The 18,336-nt window shown below is 44.6% G+C and overlaps 1 pseudogene; it reads right to left on the bottom strand.

Moving 5' to 3' along the window:
- Positions 1–6,577: 6,577 nt before the first annotated feature.
- Positions 6,578–18,336, bottom strand: part of LOC102871332 — a 51,717-nt pseudogene continuing 39,958 nt past the window's right edge.

The raw sequence follows: 18,336 nt of genomic DNA, 5'->3' as shown, positions 1-18,336 counted from the left end.
CATAGGGTCACTATGAGTCACAAACGACTCGACGGCACATAACAACAACAACAGCAACAGAGTGCAAAACTGCAATTTGTTACCAAAATTAGTTCTTGTCACATTTCTTTTTTAGTATTTTCAGTTTCATTCTTCCATGCCATTTCTCTTACTTACCCCTCCCTACCTCCCTACCTCCCTACCTCCCTGCCCATTGCATTTTTTCCCTGTACTTCTTTCCCCCGCTGAACTACTAAATTAGTTCTCGTGTACTTTGTCTTTCATGTACAGAGACAAGATGTATCTTTGTAAAATACTCATCGTAGTCTGAAGTTTTGCCTGAACCACTGGCCGAGCACCTTTCCCAGGCTCTTTTGTGTTCAGTTCTAAGGGTTGGCACCTCTTGGTGGTTTCTGTCCAGGGGAAGCCTCCTCTTGTTGGCTGCCCCACTCCCTTGGCCTCTGTACTTCTGTCCTTGCTGTGTCTTGTGACCATTGCAGTTAGATTACACTCCATTTTCCTTGCCTTCCCTGAATCTACCTGTTTCTTCAGGGTCAAGCTCAAGTTTTCCCATGGACCTTCCTAAGTTCCCTGCCCAAAGTTTTTTTCCCTTTTACTTTAACAACACAGAACACTTTAACTGCCACCTGCTTTTGGACTTCAGTTGAACAAGGCAGTCATTATCTGATGTCTGTGGTTTTCCCAAGAAAATGAAACTGTTCAAAAGAGAGTCGATGTCACCATCTTTGTATCTGTCTAGTGTTAAAGTGGAGAGTTCCACTCCAAAGTGCTCATGAGCAAGGATATTGGTTTAAAGACGAAAGTGTACTTGATCCAAGCTATGGTCTTTTTAATTATTTCCTATGAATTTGAAGGTGGGGCAGTGAATAAGGATAGAGTGAACCTATGCCTTTGAGTTATGGTGTTGGATAAGAGAACTGGCTAGTCCTAAGACTACCAAAAGAACAAATATGTCTTATAGAAAGTGCAAGAGAAAAAAAAGAAAGATAGTGCAAGCAGGATGCTCCTTGGAGACAAGGAAGCTTCATCTCACATACTTTAACTATGTTATTGCTTGTTAAGTGCAGTCAAGTTGAGTACAATTCATAGCAACTTTGTGAACAACAGATCTGAATCCTGACCTATCTTGTGCCATCCTCACAATCTCCAACACACTCAAGCCCATTGTTGTAGGCATGTTGTTACGAGGGACTAATCCTTGGAGAAAGACACCTTGCTCGGAAAGGTGGAAGGTCAGCATAAGAAAGGAAAACCCTCAACATGATGGATCAATACATTGACTATAACAATGGGCACAAGTATGTCAAAGATTATGAGGACGGCACAGCGTAGGGCAAGGTTCAATTCTATCACTCATAGAGTCACCATGAGTCATAGGTAAGCTCGGTGGCACATAACAACAGCTATAGCATGCAAGTGACATCAAGTGTACAGCTTTTTCTTGCAAAGGACAGTTTGCTTATTCATGGCATCACTATGTGACTTGCTGGGGGTTTATGCAAGTCTTTCTGGCAACAAATTACTGTGACCTTGTACAGAGTGGGACGTGCTCCAAGAGAACAGGAAGAGTGGCTGGGTTCAGGAACCAGAGGGTTGGCAGCATGAGCACATAAGCAATGTCATGTCCATGTTCAATTTCTGAATAGCCTCTGAGAAGTACTGTTTCCTGTACTGACAGAGTGCACAGAATTTCAAGTCAGAAATTGTGAAGGAATTATCTAAGGCCAAATGTCTTCTAGGTGGTTGTCTTATTTACAGATAGTCTGTTAGAAACACGTCTTCCTTTCAGTTATGTGGATGAGAGGGATTTGGTTGAGACATCTCTCAAGCAGAGGATTGGGAGGTGAGGGGAGTGGAGTGGAGGAGGCACAGGGACAGAGCCATGAGGGGAATCCCACCAGACAGCCCTCGTCTCCTCCCAGCTCTTGGTTGAAGGTGATTTCTGTGAGAAGTCTGTCTCAGTCAGATGTCAACAGAGCAACTTGTTTTCCTGCTACAGTTACTTCTTGTTGTTGTGTACCATTGAGTCTGAACCAACCCATAGTTGGCCATCTAGCAGATATTCAGAGGCAGTTTTAGTCACATGGGAGGTGACTGTCCATCTTCCTCCTATGGAGCAGTTGGTGAATTTGAACCACGTGTCTTCAGGACTGCAGCACAGTTCCTTACCATTCGGTCGCAGTTAACTAACAGGATTGTTTTAAGAATTCATCTCTGGAGACTTGAAGGCCAGTCTGCAAAGTCTAGATCAACTCATAAAGACTTGACAACTATCTGTCTATTTATTTATTTATCTAGTGTGGAAACTACAGAACAGTGTCACTGATTTCACATGCAAGCAAGATTCTACTGAAGATTATCCAAAAACGATTAGAACAGCACATCAGCAGAGAACTGCCGGAAGTCCAGGCTGGGTTTAGAAGGGGTCGTGGTACTAGGGATATTGTTGCTGATGTTAGATGGATTTTGGCTGAAAGCAGAGAATACCAGAAGAATGTCTATCTATGTTTCATTGATTATGCAAAGGCATTTGACTGTGTAGATCATAACAAACTGTGGCTGACTCTGAGAAAAATGGGAATCCCAGAACATTTAATTGTGCTAATGCGAAACCTATACTTGGACCAAGAGGGAGTAGTCAGAACAGAGCAGGGCAACACTGCATGGTTCAAAATTGGGAAGGGTGTACGCCAGGGATGCATCCTGTCTCCATACCTTTTCAACATGTATGCAGAGCAGACTATCCGAGAGGCTGGGCTCTATGAGGAGAATTGTAGCATCAGGATTGGTGGAAGATCTATTAACAATCTGCGTTATGCAGATGACACAACCCTGCTTGCTGAAACTGAGGAGGACCTCATGCACTTGCTGTGGAGGGTCAAGGACTGCAGCCTTCAGTATGGACTGAGGCTCAATGTCAAGAAGACAAAGATTCTCACCACTGGACCAATTGGCAGCATCAGGATGGATGGCAAAGAGATTGAGATTGTTCACAGCTTCAGTTTGCTCGGCTCCACAGTCAACACTCTTGGCACCAGCAGTCAGGAAATAAAAAAGCATATAGCGATGGGAAAGTATGCTGTTAGGGACCTCTCTAAAGTACTCAGGAGCAACGGTGTCTCTCTGGAGACTAAGGTGCACCTGATACAGGCCATGGTCTTTGCAATCGCTTGTTATGCATCAGTGAGTTGGACAATGACTAGGGAGGACAGAAGGAGAATGGATGCTTTTGAGCTATGGTGCTGGAGAAGAGTACTGAATGTACCATGGACTGCCAGGAAAACAAACAGATTCATCTTGGAGAGGATTAAACCAAGCTACTCCTTGGAGGCAAGGATTCTGGGGCTTCATCTGACATACTTTGGACATGTTGCCAGGAGGGACGGGTCTTTGGAGAGGGACATCATGCTTGGGAGGGTGGAGGGACAGTGCAGGAGGGGAAGACCCTCTATGAGATGGATTGATTCGGTGACTGGGGTAATCGGGATGGGTGTGTCAGAGGCAGTGCGGTTGGCGCAGGATAGAGCAGGGTTTAGGGCTGTTATGCATAGGGTCGCTATGAGTCGAAAACGACTTGACGGCACATAAAAACAACAACAACAGCTAGCTATCAAACATTTCTTTCCCCTGATGGCTTTTAATGAAACATTTGGTGATAAAATTCTCAACACTAAAATTCCACCGGTAATGATTCCTACTTTCTTCAGTAGTTCGTGTTATTTAAATTTTTTTTAAAAAAGAAAAGTCTTTCCCACGTTTCAGGGTAACTGTATCCAGTTAATGCTCCAACAGTGGTGATCGCCAGTGTCACATGTGTTCTGAATCATTTGAACATAAGGAAGAGGATTATACATAGGCTCTGGGTCCTACAGTCTGTTTTCGGAAAACGAGCAGAGAAGGTTGAGGTGAGCGTTGCCTTGATAAAAGAAGTTTTCTGGAAAAGGACTTTCAAGTTTATTGAACTACATCCAGAATGAGGCAGAATTTCAACTCAGCCAGTTCCTAATGTCATTTGTAAATATCCTAAATATTCCAACTTAGAATGCCTTTGATGGAGAGATTTGGTGCCTTTGCATTATGGGTTGGTGAAGCATATTAGATATGCCATGGACTGCTGGAAGAAGGAACAAATCTATCTTGGGAGAAGTGCAGCCAGAATGCTACTTAGACTTGGGGATGTTAAGATTTCTTCTCAGATATTTTCAATGTGGACAAGACCCTGGAAAAGGACATCATACTTGGTAAAGGGGAGGAGTGGTGAAAAAAACAAGGACCCTCCATGACATAGACTGACACAGATTGCAACAGTGGACACAGAACATAGAAATATGGCTTAGGCTAGCACAGGACCACACAGCATTTTACTATTATCTACAGGGTCACTCTGAGCTCAGACCAACAGGATGGTGTTTAACAAGACCTCTGTAGGGAGTGGCTTAGATATTCAAACTACCAACACTATCAACCACCTTAAAAATCTTTTCATAGATATTTCTTTGATAAATCTACTTTATTAAATAAATGACTGATTAAAATTTTTTAATCATTTTGATTAAAATGATTGATGAAAAGTTTCTATTTGACTCTGCCCCAAGAAGCTTGCCAAACTGGAAGATTGTATAGCAGTTTGTATTCTCAGCTTCTTTTTTTTTTTTAACAAAACACATGAATTTATTTTTTAAAGTGATTGACAATGTAAATTGGACATTTCTTAGGATATCTCAGCTTCTTTTGTACTTTAATTATAATTTATTTTTAGAGCTTATTTATTCTACTGATAATTATTTTTCAGTACACAATGCTATACCAGCTTTTACCATGCAATATCAGTATTGTTTTGCATCACTGAGCAGAAAGTAACTGCCAAATGTTAAAACTATCAATCATTAAGTTATTAATATTATACTAAAATGAAGTAAAATATGGCTTTTAGAATTCAGAAAAAGAGCATTTTAAAAACCTAAGCCCTTATTTACAGTCCCATCTGGTCCCCACAGAGCTAGCACACACACTGCAGACCCTGGGCCTTTCTCACTTTCTGAGTCTGACTCTTGTCCCCCAAAACCCACTCCTCCCACAGCCCAGCCATCACAGGAGGGTGATGGGTGGGCTCTCTGTCACACACAGCACCTTCAGTGTCAACACTAACCTTGTCTTCTCCTGTGCCATTAGCTGGAAATACCCACTCTTTCAACCTGTTCCTCCCCAAGTGATGTCATCTCACAAGTCCTGTGCCCAATTATTTTGGAAGCTACACCTCCAGGTTCAGATGCCACCCCAATTTAAAGGAAGCCCAGCCCAGGGCTTGACTGCACATGAGCCAGACTTTATAGCTCTCTTCTGGTCTGATTACCTCCAACTCCAGATCACACAGACCTTCCTCAGACATTCCTCCACCCTCTGAAAGAATCACTGGGGCTAGCAAAAGCAGGATCTGGAGTGTTCTCAGCCTGTAGAATCAAACCCTGGGTCTCAGGACCCCACTCACTACCCTTTTTGCAAGGCAACGTAGCACTCCTGCACCCAAGAGACAGTGAGCCAGACAGGCCTCAGGCAGAACTAGGCCAACCACTTCCGAAGACCAGCACTGTTCCGGGGTTCACCAGCTGAGTGAGAGGATGTTCACTTTGTTGAGTCAAGGAAATGGGTGTGGGGTGCGATCACTGCTGATTATGAGACTCCTGCATCAGGAACCCAGCCTGGGCCGTTAGTAGGGAGAGCTTTCTATTAAAAGGTAGATTGTCTGCAAGAGCTTTTGGTTAGGGCCTGTGATCCACACTAGTTTTGTTCAGAAATCAGAAACACAAGTGCAGAAAGATGGCAAACTACACAATCACAAACTACTGCCAAAAGATGGCAAGTCAGAGGATGTATCCAAGTCCAGAGCATGTCCCTCTGCTTGTGCCTGACCCACCTAAATAACCTAGTTGTTCTTCTTTTGTGCCCGGATCCTTGAGGCAAGTTTCTGCAGATCTCAATACAAGTTCCATTTCAGAATGGCGCTGCTGCACATCAACCCGCAGGTGAAGATATCCTGGTCCAGGGGGCAAGAGGGACCGGTTAGCATCCATCAAAGAGAGGGGAGGACCAGGCTTTCATCCTTGGAGCAAGGGCCAGTTGGAGACCAGGCTTCCAGTCAGGGCCAGGGCCTACAGCCTGCACAGCCTTCCCCCAAACAGAAGGCAAGAAGGCGGGACAGAGAGCTCTGAGTGATGGGGTACCCAGAGTGTCACATCAAAATAGGGCAGTAGGTACCTGTCATATAGAGGTTGGGGATGGGGCTTTGAGCCCTCAGAGGCCATCACAAGAGGGTGCAGGCGGCCCAGGTCATTGTTGGCTCTATATAGCAGGCACCCCAAGAGGCAGGCAGTATCTGTTTATTCTGTGGGCTAGAGGAGAGTGTCAGGGCCCAGCCTCATTTCAGGGCCACCAAGCCAGTGACAGCTTATCCCCCGGGACACCTTAGTGACAGCAGTGCAACACAGAAAAAAGTCCTTCAGATCATTTCTGCTGACTTCCTCCCCGCCCTCCCTATGTGCCTTGGGCATATACTGACATCCCTCCCTCACACACAGCCTTATACCTTGTCCACGTCTTTGTCGAAATAAACGTAGTAGTTGGTAGAATTCAGACCCAGGTTCTTGTTAGAGCCTCGTAAGCAGATGAAAATGGAGAACATGCCCAGGCTGTGTCACACCATCCCCAGCTGCTGCTTCAGATCTGTCATAGGGAGTCAGGGAGGGCTGTATGACCCGTGGCCAGAGATGCTGTTCCCTGATGCCAGCCTGCTTTACCCACAGCTTCCCAGCCCGGGTCACTATTATAGCTATTAATTATTATTTTTTTTAAATTGTGGTTTTAATGAAAGTTTACAGAAAAGTTGGATTTTTCATTCATTCATTCATTCATTCATTCATTGTTGCACATTTTCTTCCCTACTCCCCTGTTTGCTTTTTTTAAAAAAAGTTAATTCATTAATGCATAATTTCCTCCCTCTCCCAGTCCACTTTGCTATGCTATCCTATTCTTGACTGTTGTCATACAAATAATGTGTAATCATATACTGTTTTTATTTCTTAACACATTTTTAATTTTGAAATTATTAGTCATAGTTTCTTCTTAAATTATTCTGGAATTGATCTGTTTGAGTCCTCTATTTTGCAAATCTGTTTTTTCACAAGGCTGGTATGTAAGGCTGTAATTGTTTTTCCAAAGTTTTCTCTTCTTCAGTCAGTGGTGACAACTCTAAGTCTGTTAGCTTTTGTAGTTCTTGTATCATAGTCATAGTCTTTTTTCAAAGCAACACAAACCCAGCCCTTAGTCTCCTTCTGTTCATCAGCAAGTGTTTAAAGCATGCATGCAAAGTCTGATATTGAGACTTTATTGCTGACAATTCCATCAAGAGTGTAACTGGATTTTTCTCGCCAGCTGAATCAGGATAATTGTTCTTGATTTCATATTCCAGCCTGTATAGAATGCAATCCAGATCAGAGTCAGCTTTCTGGAACATCTGTTTGTTTATCAACCTCCATGTTGAATAGTTGGCCCATATATTCCTTTTAAATAGCTCTTTCCTTCATCTGTTCTAATGCTTCTTATTGTTGTTATGTGCCATTGAGTCATTTGTGACTCATAGCAACCCTATGTACAAGAGCCCTAAACACTGCCCTATCCTATGCCAACCTCACCGTCTCAAACACACTCATTTCCACCACTCCACCCACGGAATCAATCCATCTCATCCAGGGTCTTCCTCTCCTGTGCCTTCCCTCCACTCTCCCAAACATGATGTCCCTCTCTAAGGACCAGTCCCTCCTTGCAACATGCCCAAAGTATGTCAGATGAAGCTTCAGAATCCTTGACTCCAAGGAGCATTCTGGCTTCACCCTCTCCAGGACAAACCTGTTTGTTCTCCTAGCAGTCCATGGTATACTCAACACTCTTCTGCAGCATCACAGCTTAAAGGTATTATTTACCCCCTCTTTTCTTAGTTTTCCCCTAACCCTCATGTCAGGCCTATTTTATAATAGTGGTGTTATGCAGTATTTGTCCTTTTGTGACTAAGATATTTCACTCAGCATAATATTCTCCAGGGTTACCCATGTTGTGTAATATTTTTGAGTTCCTTGTTTTCCAGTGTTGTGTGGTATTCCATTGTGTGAATATACCATATTCAATCTATTCATTTGTTGATGAGCTATAGCTGTTATTTCAACAAGTAATATCTTACTGAAGAATATTCTAAAACATAGTCTTACAGCAAAACATTGATAGGGATCTTCCAAAATTTGAATTAGATTCAGAAGAAGACATGGAACAAAGGAATCATTGCTGATATCAGATGGACCGTGGCTGAAAGCTGAAACTATCAGAAAGATGTTTAACTCTATTTTATTGACTATTAGACTGTGTAGACCATAACCAATTAACAGTAACAATTTGAAGACTGGGAATTCAAGAGCACTTCATTGTGCTATTGCAGAACCTGTACTAAGATCAGGAGGTAGGCATTAAAATAGAATAAGGGGGTACTGCATGATTTCAGATCAGGAAGAGTGTGTGTCAGGGTTGTATCCTTTCACCGTACATAAGCCTGCAGGCTAAGATAATATTCTGAGAAGTTGGAATGCAGCATCAGGACCAGAAGAAGACTCTCTAACAACCTACAGATGACACATCCTTCCTTGTAGAAGGTGAAGAGAATTTGTAGCACTTGTTGATGAACATCTAGAAATGCATTGTTCAGGATGGATTATACCTTAACACAAAGAAAACAAAATTCCCCAACTGACTCAGCTAGCAACATTAGGATAAACAGAGAACAAACTTAAGTTGTCAAGAAGTTAATTTTACTTGCCTCCGCAACCATTGCATAAGAAATCAGACAACCCACTGCATTGGGAAAATCTGCTGTAGAGAAACTCTTTAAAGTAAAAAGAGAGCCAAGATATGACCTTGAGGACGAAGATGCACCCGCCCCAAGTAATAGTATTTTCATGCATTGGATAAAGAAGACCAGAGAGGACACAATGCTGTTTTACTACGTTGTTGTTGAAGAATTCTGAATACACCATGGAGGTATTCTAAAAGAACACACACATCTGTTTTGGAAGAAGAAATGCTCCTTGGAAAGCAGGATGGCAAGACTGAGTCTTACATACTCCAAACGTGTTATCAGGAAGAACTTCTGTAAGTACTGGAGAAAGACATTGTATTTGGTGAAGTGTATGATTAACAACAAAGAGCAAGACCCTCAAGGAATTGGACTGACACAGTGACTGAAATGATGGGATTGAGCGCAGCAGCAGGTGAGGATGGCACAGGACCTGGCAGTGTTGTGTTTTGTTGTACCCAGAGTTGCTATGATGCAGAACAGACATCTACAAGCAACATTTCAACATTGATTTGGCAAGGACTGCTCTTGGGTCTCTTCCTACCCGTGAAGGGCATGGTTTCAGATTCTGACTCTCCCTCTTCTGCTCTAAACATATTTATAAGTTAATCACATGCAGTCCTTGGTGACAGCCTCCTTAGGCTGGCTCACAGCACCTGTAGGATACAGTCTCATGTGATTTACCTCCAATCTTCATGATCCAACTAGAGTAGTAAGCAGGAATGGCATTATAACAGCCGGAGGAGCCACTGTGAGGACCTTGGGCTCAAACAGACAGACTTTGCTACCTCTCAGCAATAGATGACCCCGAGCAGTTTCTGACAACTAACACGCACACCTTCTGGTTCTGCTTTTCTTCCCAGGATCATCTCCAGCACTTGTTTGAAGAATAAGCTGCTACACTGCTCTGTGCACTTAAAATGCTATTATCTATCTATCTATCTATCTATCTATCTATCTATCTATCTATCTATCTATCATCTATCTATTTATAATGTTCTCAATCCTCTGCCAAACCTGGGAATATAACAATGAAGCAAGATTTCCAAAAGAAGTTGGAAAGGTTCTACTAAGGCTATAAAGAACTGAGTGCTGGTTGTTGTTGTTGCTGTTAGGAGCCATCAAGATGACTCACAGAAACCCTATGAACAAAAGATCTGAACCCTTTCTATTCTGTGCCATCACTTTCTGATGCACAAGAGTCCATTGTAGCAATCACCGTGTCAATCCACTTGATTGAGGGTCTTCCTCTCCTTTGCTGACCCTCCACCTTCTCCAAGGAATAGCTCCTCCTAGCATCATGTCCAAAGTATATGAGATAAAAGCCTCATCATTCTTGCCTCCAAAGAGCACTCAGGCTCCATCCTCTCTTGGCTGTCCATGGGATCTTCAGTCCTCTCCTCCAACACCACAGCTCAAAGGCATCAATTCTTTTTCTGTCATCCTTATTCATTGTCAAGCTCTCAGATGCATAGCAAGTAATCGAAAAACCTATGTCCTGAATCAGACGTACCTTCGTTTTCAAACTGACATCACTACTCCTCAATAATTTGGAAAGGTCCCTACCTGCCGATTTTCCTAGTCTCCTACAACTCGACGGCACTTAACAACAACAGCAGCAGCATAGAGAGAGAGAGCAGTTGGCCTAGTGGACAGAAAGCCATGCTCCCAAGCCAAAGGTGAGTGACTCTACTCTATGACCCTCAGGCCTGCCTTTAATTGTTTTTGGTGAAAACATTCTTCTACGTCATGTAACCCCGGTATTTCCACTTGCAGTACAGAGGTAACTCGTGGTTGCTGTGAAGCCAAACATTATGACTCTGATGAGTCAAATGCGAGAACATTTACCCATGGTGGACAGTGTTTGGTGGAGCTCCCCGATTAAAACAAGCTCGGAAACAGGAGTGGCATCCACTTCGCTAATAGCTTGCCTCTGGAAACCCTGTGAATCTGGAGAAAGGACAAAAGTCACAGGTGTCCAGGACTTTCGTTCATAGGGTCGCTATGAGTCACCTACAACTTGGTGGCACTTAACAACAACAATAATGCATCTCCTTAATTCCTGACTCCTGGTACCATGGCTATTGATTGTGAATCCCAGGAAGATGAAGCTGTTGACAGTTTCAATCTCATCTCCATCCATCATGATGCTGCCTATTGGTCCAGTGGTAAGAATCATTGTTTTCTTGACTTTGAGATGCAATCAATACTGAAATGAAGGCTGCATTCCTTGATCTTCCGCAGCAAGTGCTTCAAGCCCTCCTCACATTCAGCAAGCAAGGTTGTATCATCTGCATAATGAAAATTATTGATGAGTCTCCAGGCAGGGTGCCAATATAATCCATCAGTCATCCAGAACAGTCTTGAATGAAAAACTAAAAAAAAAAAAACCAAAAAAAACAACCCAACCAAAAACCCACCACAAAAAACACCACCCCTCCTTGCTGTCGAGTTGGACCAGACCATCCATGGGTTTCTGAGGGTATAAATCAGACTGCCCCTTTCTCCCATGGAGCTGCTGGTGGATTTGAACTGTCAGAGGTGCGGCCTTTGGGTCAGCAGCACAGCTCCATACTGCATACGGGAAATAAGCGTAAAACTCCAAGAAACCAGCTATGGGATCGCAGTGAGGAGAAAGGAGGACATGGTGTCCAGGACTCTCATTAGCACCTGAGGCCCAGCTCCTCAGCCTGTCCACTACCCATAGGGGACTAGCCACAGAAAAGAGCAGAAGGCCCTGCCATAAGCTACCTGGTGTGGAAGCTGTGGGAGGACCTGGGTACACACACTGCTGGCACCCCTCCCAGGCAGGGCACAAGGTTAACATGAGAGAACAGACCTGTGGAATCTGGGTCTCCAGAGGCTCCTTAGACAACTCTTGCCTCCACCTAGACTGGCCCTGCTCTTTCCCAGGAGCATCAATCTTCCCAAACCACCTTGGTGAACCCCCTCAAGGCTCAGCAGTGGGACTGAAGAAAGGACCCCTCTTCCTACAAAGATCCCTTATTTGACTACCCCATCTCCACCCTGACCCCCACAGCCTGCCTGTTCCAAGGTCACACCCGGTCACAGTAGCTAAGATGTAGCAGAACTGTGAGGAGCCCCTCCTCCTGAGCAGCTGGACACAAGGGTATCATAGCCCCTGGGGTCTCTGGTTAGCGGCACAATAGCTAGGGACTCCACCCGCAGAGCGCCCACACTGGGGTGTCTCCTGAGTCTCCTCACGGCCTTAAATGCTCTCACACTGGGACTCATATGGGAGGGATCCACCCTCCACCCCACAAGCCTTTTTCAGGCAGTGGCATTAGATTGTGTACAGGATGATGTCCAAGAGCATGAAAACCAACTGGACAGTGAGGGGAGATCAAGCTGCGCACATCCGAGGCGGAACAGCCCAGAGGGAGGTGGGAGCAGGGACACCGGGCTGTTAAAGAACCAGGTCAGGACACAGAAGTCCTGGGAGAGAAGGGGAAGGGTTACAGACAGAGGGCAAGAGGTACAGAGTCCAAGTGTGGGTCTGCCTGTAATTGGGCAGTGTCCGCCTCACCCCACTCACCTCACCCAGTTGGATGGTGAGGTGGCCTCTGCTGGCAGCAGACACTGGCTGAGCCCCAACTAAAAGAGGCAGAGACACAGAGAACTGGCTTCCCGTGGCACACGCTCAACACCTCAGAGAGGTTGACAACTGTCCCCTCACCTGCCACCATGCCGTAATCAGGACTTCACTTCCTACCAGCCTGTGCTGCCACCTTCCCAGATGCTCGGGCTGAGAGCCCCTTCCCAGAGCTCCTTGTCCCACTGAAGCCCCTCATTTTCACCCCCACCCTGTCATGAGTGTTTATTCTCACCTCCCAGCCCCACCAAAGGCCTCTCTCTAGACCCCTCTCTCTCCTTCCCAGATTACTGGTCCCCTTCTGGCCAGCCCACCACTATTCCTCACATCACACCAGTAGTTACATGTTATATGACATCCTGAGTCCATTTCCAACACAGCAACTTTTTATCTAAGAGCACTAGTCACTTGTGTCCCTGTGGGTGGCTCCTGCTCTTCTGTCCCCTTCGTGAAAACTTTACCCTGGAACCCCACAGTCCCGGTCCACACAGGATGCACACATCCAGGACTTTCTAATCAGACAGACCGAGGTCCTCGTGTGCTCAGCAGGCCTCAAGAAGCCGCTTTCACCTCTATCACCACTTTCCCTGCCATAAATGTTAGGATGAGGAGAAACGTTTCTCTGCTGGTCACTGTGAGGGTCAAACGCAATGACAACGGGCAAGCCTCTCACACAGACTTATCAGGGCACACACACTGAGACTTATTTCTTCCTGGGTCTCAGTTGTCAAGCACGAGGCTCAAGGAACAGATGTAAACAAGAAGGCTCTCCTGCAAGGAGCTGGGCCTGAAGGAGTCAGGAAAGTATAAGCTTGGATGTCACGTGAGGCACACAACCATGGCATCCACCATGGCCTGTCTTGTCCACTCTGACCTCAGCGTGCCTGCGGACAGGGGCAGACCTAACTCCTTTACTCAGAGCAAATGAGAAATAAAGAGATTCACAACAAAAGCAAGGAAAACCAAGGGACGCTCCTTTGGGAGTCAACTCATCATCCCTAACCAGGATAGGATCAAAGATTCAGAGGAAATGGAAGTGGGCAGACTGGAAGGAACACTTAGGAGGACCAAGCTGAGGACATAAAGGAAATAATTGTCAAGAATCAGTGGGAGGTAAGGACCCCACATGTTGGACAGGATGGACAGAAATAGCTTTTCCCCAACTTCTTAACACAGAGGCCCTGGCTCAGACGGTGCTGAGGCCCTTGTGTTCAGCTTTTCTGCTTAAGGTCAGAGAGGGCAAAGGATTTGGACAGCCAAAAGGGTAGAATCCATCACCCCAGCAGAAAGGCTCACTCCAGGAGCAGCAATCAATGCGGGGAACGTGGGGGAGGGCGATACAGGCCAAGCTCTCACCTGGCAGATTGCGGGCATGCTGTGGCAGTAAGTGCTGGTAGGTATTGAACAGTCCTGCACTGGAGATGACGATGGGGCAGTAGATGTTCACCAGCTCTTGGCCCTTCTTCACGCTGACACCTGCAGACACAGAAGGCTCGTGATGTTCTGAGCTTCTAGGAAGGGAGAGATTCATGCCTCAGCCTACGTGTCACCTTCTCCAATATGGGAGTCCAGGCAGCCTGGGCTAGTGAGAGTAAGGTCCAGGTAAATGAACAAAGTGAGTGAACTGTCCCCAGCTCCGCCAGCTCCTCCTTCGACTGCCTCGTTCCCCACTCGCCCTAACCCTTCATTCTCATAACTCTTTATTGGATTACTCTCTTCCTTAGATAAGCCCAACTGCCAATCCAACAAAACTCATAGGTTGAAACCTTTCCTCTCCACTGCCCCATAGTTGTATTTCACCTTAGTTGTGCCACCAACCCAAAGGCAGGTAGTTCAAATCCATCAGCTGCTGCACAGGAGAGAGATGCAGAGTATCCTCTGATATGATTTACAGTCTCTGAAATCAGCTGCAGGGTCAGCTATGAATGAATTCTAACTTGACAGTATATTACAACATTCTCTTTTAAACACTTCAAGAATACTTCAACTTGTATAAGTTAAATCTCAAAGAGCTGCCTTCCATGATCTGGTTCCATCTGTGTGCTATGCTTCATCTCCTGTTTCTGTCACTGAACTATTAGGTAGAACCATATGAGATAGCTGATTGTTGACCATTTCTTTAAATCTGTAAAAACAGTAGTTTCTTATAGTTCAACCTAATGCTCCGTGAAGCCTGAACATACTCAGCTCTGTCAAGGTATGTCTCTGCCTGAAGTAACTTGGTTCAACTTCCTCACTGGCTCGCTGCTTCTCTCACTTTATTATCTGACTTCAACATCTCTCTGCCCTCCACGCTGTGTCACCTGTATCCCCGGCCACTCTGTGACACTAAAATTGTACTGTAATAACCTTCCCTACATGATTGGAAACGTCTTCTACTCGAGATTGGCAATTGTTTATATTTTTACTACCATCGTCCATTGTCCAGCAGATTAAAAAGACAAGTATATTGTGAAGTGAATGAAATTGAACTCATCAACCCACCCTGCTTGATGGTCCACTTTCATCTGAAAGAACTTGCTCACAGACAACAGGTAAAACCTCATCCATTGCCACCCTCTCTCTCTCCCCTCAGCACCCTCTCCAGCACTTTCACAAGCACATTAGATGCTGGGTGCCTTTCTGCCCTTGTTTATTCTGTGCACTGGCTCACTTTCTTACCACCTTCTTACTGAAAAGCTTCTCTGGGGAGTTTACCATCATTCCAGTCCTATACCTCCTCGGGTCCTGCTGTCTCCTTCCCTATGGCTTCCTCAACACATCTAGACAAAGACAACCTGTTCGAAACAATCTTCTCTTGCACAAGCTGCCTCCTTAGAGTTCATCCCCACTGGGACTCAACTCTGAACAGCACTGCCCCAAGTTAGAACAGGATTCTACGCCTTAATTTTTCATTTACAGAATGAGGATTTTGCTGGCTTCCATACTGCCCTGTGGAGTGCTGGGTTATTGTGCTGGGTGGTACAAATGGTTTACAGTCAAGTACTAATGTAAAAGGTGGCAAATGGGACCCACCCCGTGGTTCTACACAAAAAAAGAGCTGAAGAGCTAAGCCAGGAACACCTGTGGGCTGTTCTTTCTAACATGGGGTTCCATGGGTCAGAATTCAGACAGTAACATCTGGTTTCATTTTTTTATTTTTGTTGCATGGTAAGAACTATAAAGATTAAAAAGATTACAGCATCTACACTCAAGAAATTTAGTGAATTAGTAAATAAATATTATCTGTTGAATAAATTATTAACTACTATTCTCTGGTGACTAAGTAAACCTTGTCCTTCCTGTTTCCTCTATGCCCCAGCCTCAGCCCTGAGGTAGTTTTGAGGTTTTAATTCCCCATACAGCACAGGTGGTATAGTGGTAAGAAGCTGGGCTGTAATCCCAAAAGCACGTGGTTTTAATCCACTCCTGTGGTACTCCACAGGAGAAGGATGGACAGTCTTCTCTACATGCAATTTACTGTCTCTGAAAACCCCCTGGAGGGTCAGCTACGAGTCAGTTCAGACTCGACAGCACACAGCAACACAACATGCAGAAGTTGGTTCTTCTACACTTTCTACCCTCAATGTGTTCCTATCTCCACACCGCAGCCCAGGGACCCCAGCCCCACAGGCCTTTCCAGCTGAATCCAACAGTGTACTCAATCACAGGGATGGTGTGGAAGGCAATTTTTCCCCCTAAGGGGTAGAATGCTCCTTTCAAGTAGTGGTCAACCAGCACAGCATGCATGGCGAAGGTGGTGTGTCTGGGAGTCACACCTACAGAGGGAGCAGGTGATGAGACAAGAGCATCCAGCAACCTGCACCACTTAGAGGAGACACAGATTCCATGTGGAACCCAACATTTCCCAGGCCTGTCTCCACCCCCAAACAAAGGGTATTTTAGAGATTATGTGTTCAGGGTCTGTCCTCTCTGTGAAATGCCATACTGCAAAGGTCAAGGAGGACAGTACTGGTAAACTGAAGATACTTCCAAGATATAGAGAAGGGTCATCTATACAGGGAGTCCAGCACTTGGACTAGTCTCCTCACTGCAAACACTAAGGACTGGGATTTCTGCTCCATTTCAGTCAGTCAAGTAGGTTGCGGAGACTGAGAAGCTGGAGGGTACCCCCTGATCAGAAGCTGCCCAGGGTTAGACCTGGTCCTTCCTGATCATAAGTAGGAAAGATGGAGCTGAGTACTGCCTGGAGCTCAGGGGAGGCTGTCAGCTGCTGCAAGACCTCAGACAAGCTCTGGGTGGAGGCATGCAGGAACAGAAAGAAGCGAGTCAGCAGCTGACACTTGCTGAGGAGTCTGGCCACAGGCAATGGGAGGAGCTTCAGCATGATGTCATGAATAGTTGTGCTGAACATCACCTGGTAGAGATGGAGACCGTGAGGAGCACATGCATCTCGGAACACCCAGGCACAGTCACCATCCCATCAGCCCAAGCCCGTCCCAGGGTAACTAACACCACTGGCTGAGCTTCACAAAATTAGAACTTTTTTTGTTTAATTAGAACTTTTAAAAAAACATTTTCATTGGTTAAGAATGAGGAATTTTTTAAAATGGTGATTTTAATGAAAGTTTACAGAAAAGTTCTATTTTCATTCATTTATTCATTCATTGTTGCAAATTTGTATCCCCTCTCACTCCCTTCCTCTTCCCCCAGTTCACTTTTTTCTTAATTTTATTTTATTTTATTTTATTTACTAATTTTAATGAACATTTACAGAGAATTTGGATTTCCATTCATTCGTTGCTGCACTTCTCTCCCCGCCCAGCCTTCTCCCCCTGCCCCCCAGTTCACTCCTCTCTTTCAAAAGTAAAAGAAAGACTCCCTCCCTGGTACACAATCCCCCTGCACCCTTCCCACTGTCCCAAGTACATTCCACTATGCAACCTTAATTGTGGACTCTTGTGATAACCATAATACCCTATCATACATTGCTTTTAAATTATTCAGTCCCTCATCTCCAGTTCACTTTTTTGTGTTTTTAAATATTCATTTATTGTTCTACCTACCTACCTTCCTCCCTCCTCTCTGTCCTCTTTGCAATTTACCTCTTGTTCTTGGCAGTGATTTTTGAAGAACACTTTGTATCTATTGTTCTTTGGATTATACACTTTGATGAAATGTCTAATAAGTATTTTTTTTCTGTTAGAGTGTTCAAATGCTGTCTCTTTGATCTTGTAATGTTGTTTATTCTAAGAAGTATGTTATTCTCATAAAACAACTATGAGATATCATCTCATACCAGTCAGAATAGCAAAAATTAACAGAGCAACAACAACAAAAAAAAAAACAGCAACAAGTGCTGGCGAGGTTTTGGGAAAACTGGAACCCGTATTCACTGTTGATGGGAGTGTAAAACAGTGCAACCACTGTGGAAGGCGGTATGGCACATTTCAAAAAAGTTGCAAATAGAGATATCATTTGACCCAGCAATTCCACTACTGGGAATATACCCTAAAGAGACCATAACTGACATCCAAGCAGATATATGCACACCCATGTTTATCGTGTGGCTTTGTTCACAATAGCAAGGAGTTGGAAACAACCTAAGTGCCCATCAACAAATGAGTGGATAGAGAAGTTGTGATATATTCACACAATGGAATACTATGCTGCATTGAAAAACAAGAAACTCATGCAATATTATTCAAAATGGGTGACTCTGGAGGACATTATGCAGAGTAAAGTATCCCAGTCACAAAAGGACAAATACTGCACGGTGCCACTGTTGTAAAACAGGACTAACCTTGGGGTTGGGAAGAGACTGAGAAAGATGGGTTCAATAATGTATACTGCATTGAAACAGATGAGGGAGAAAACTGTTTAAAAGGGA

This window comes from Elephantulus edwardii, unplaced genomic scaffold, assembly GCF_000299155.1.
Source record: "Elephantulus edwardii isolate Elephantulus edwardi_28Jun2011 unplaced genomic scaffold, EleEdw1.0 scaffold00283, whole genome shotgun sequence".
NCBI lineage: Eukaryota > Metazoa > Chordata > Mammalia > Macroscelidea > Macroscelididae > Elephantulus > Elephantulus edwardii.
This window is presented reverse-complemented; position numbering and strand designations above follow the sequence as displayed.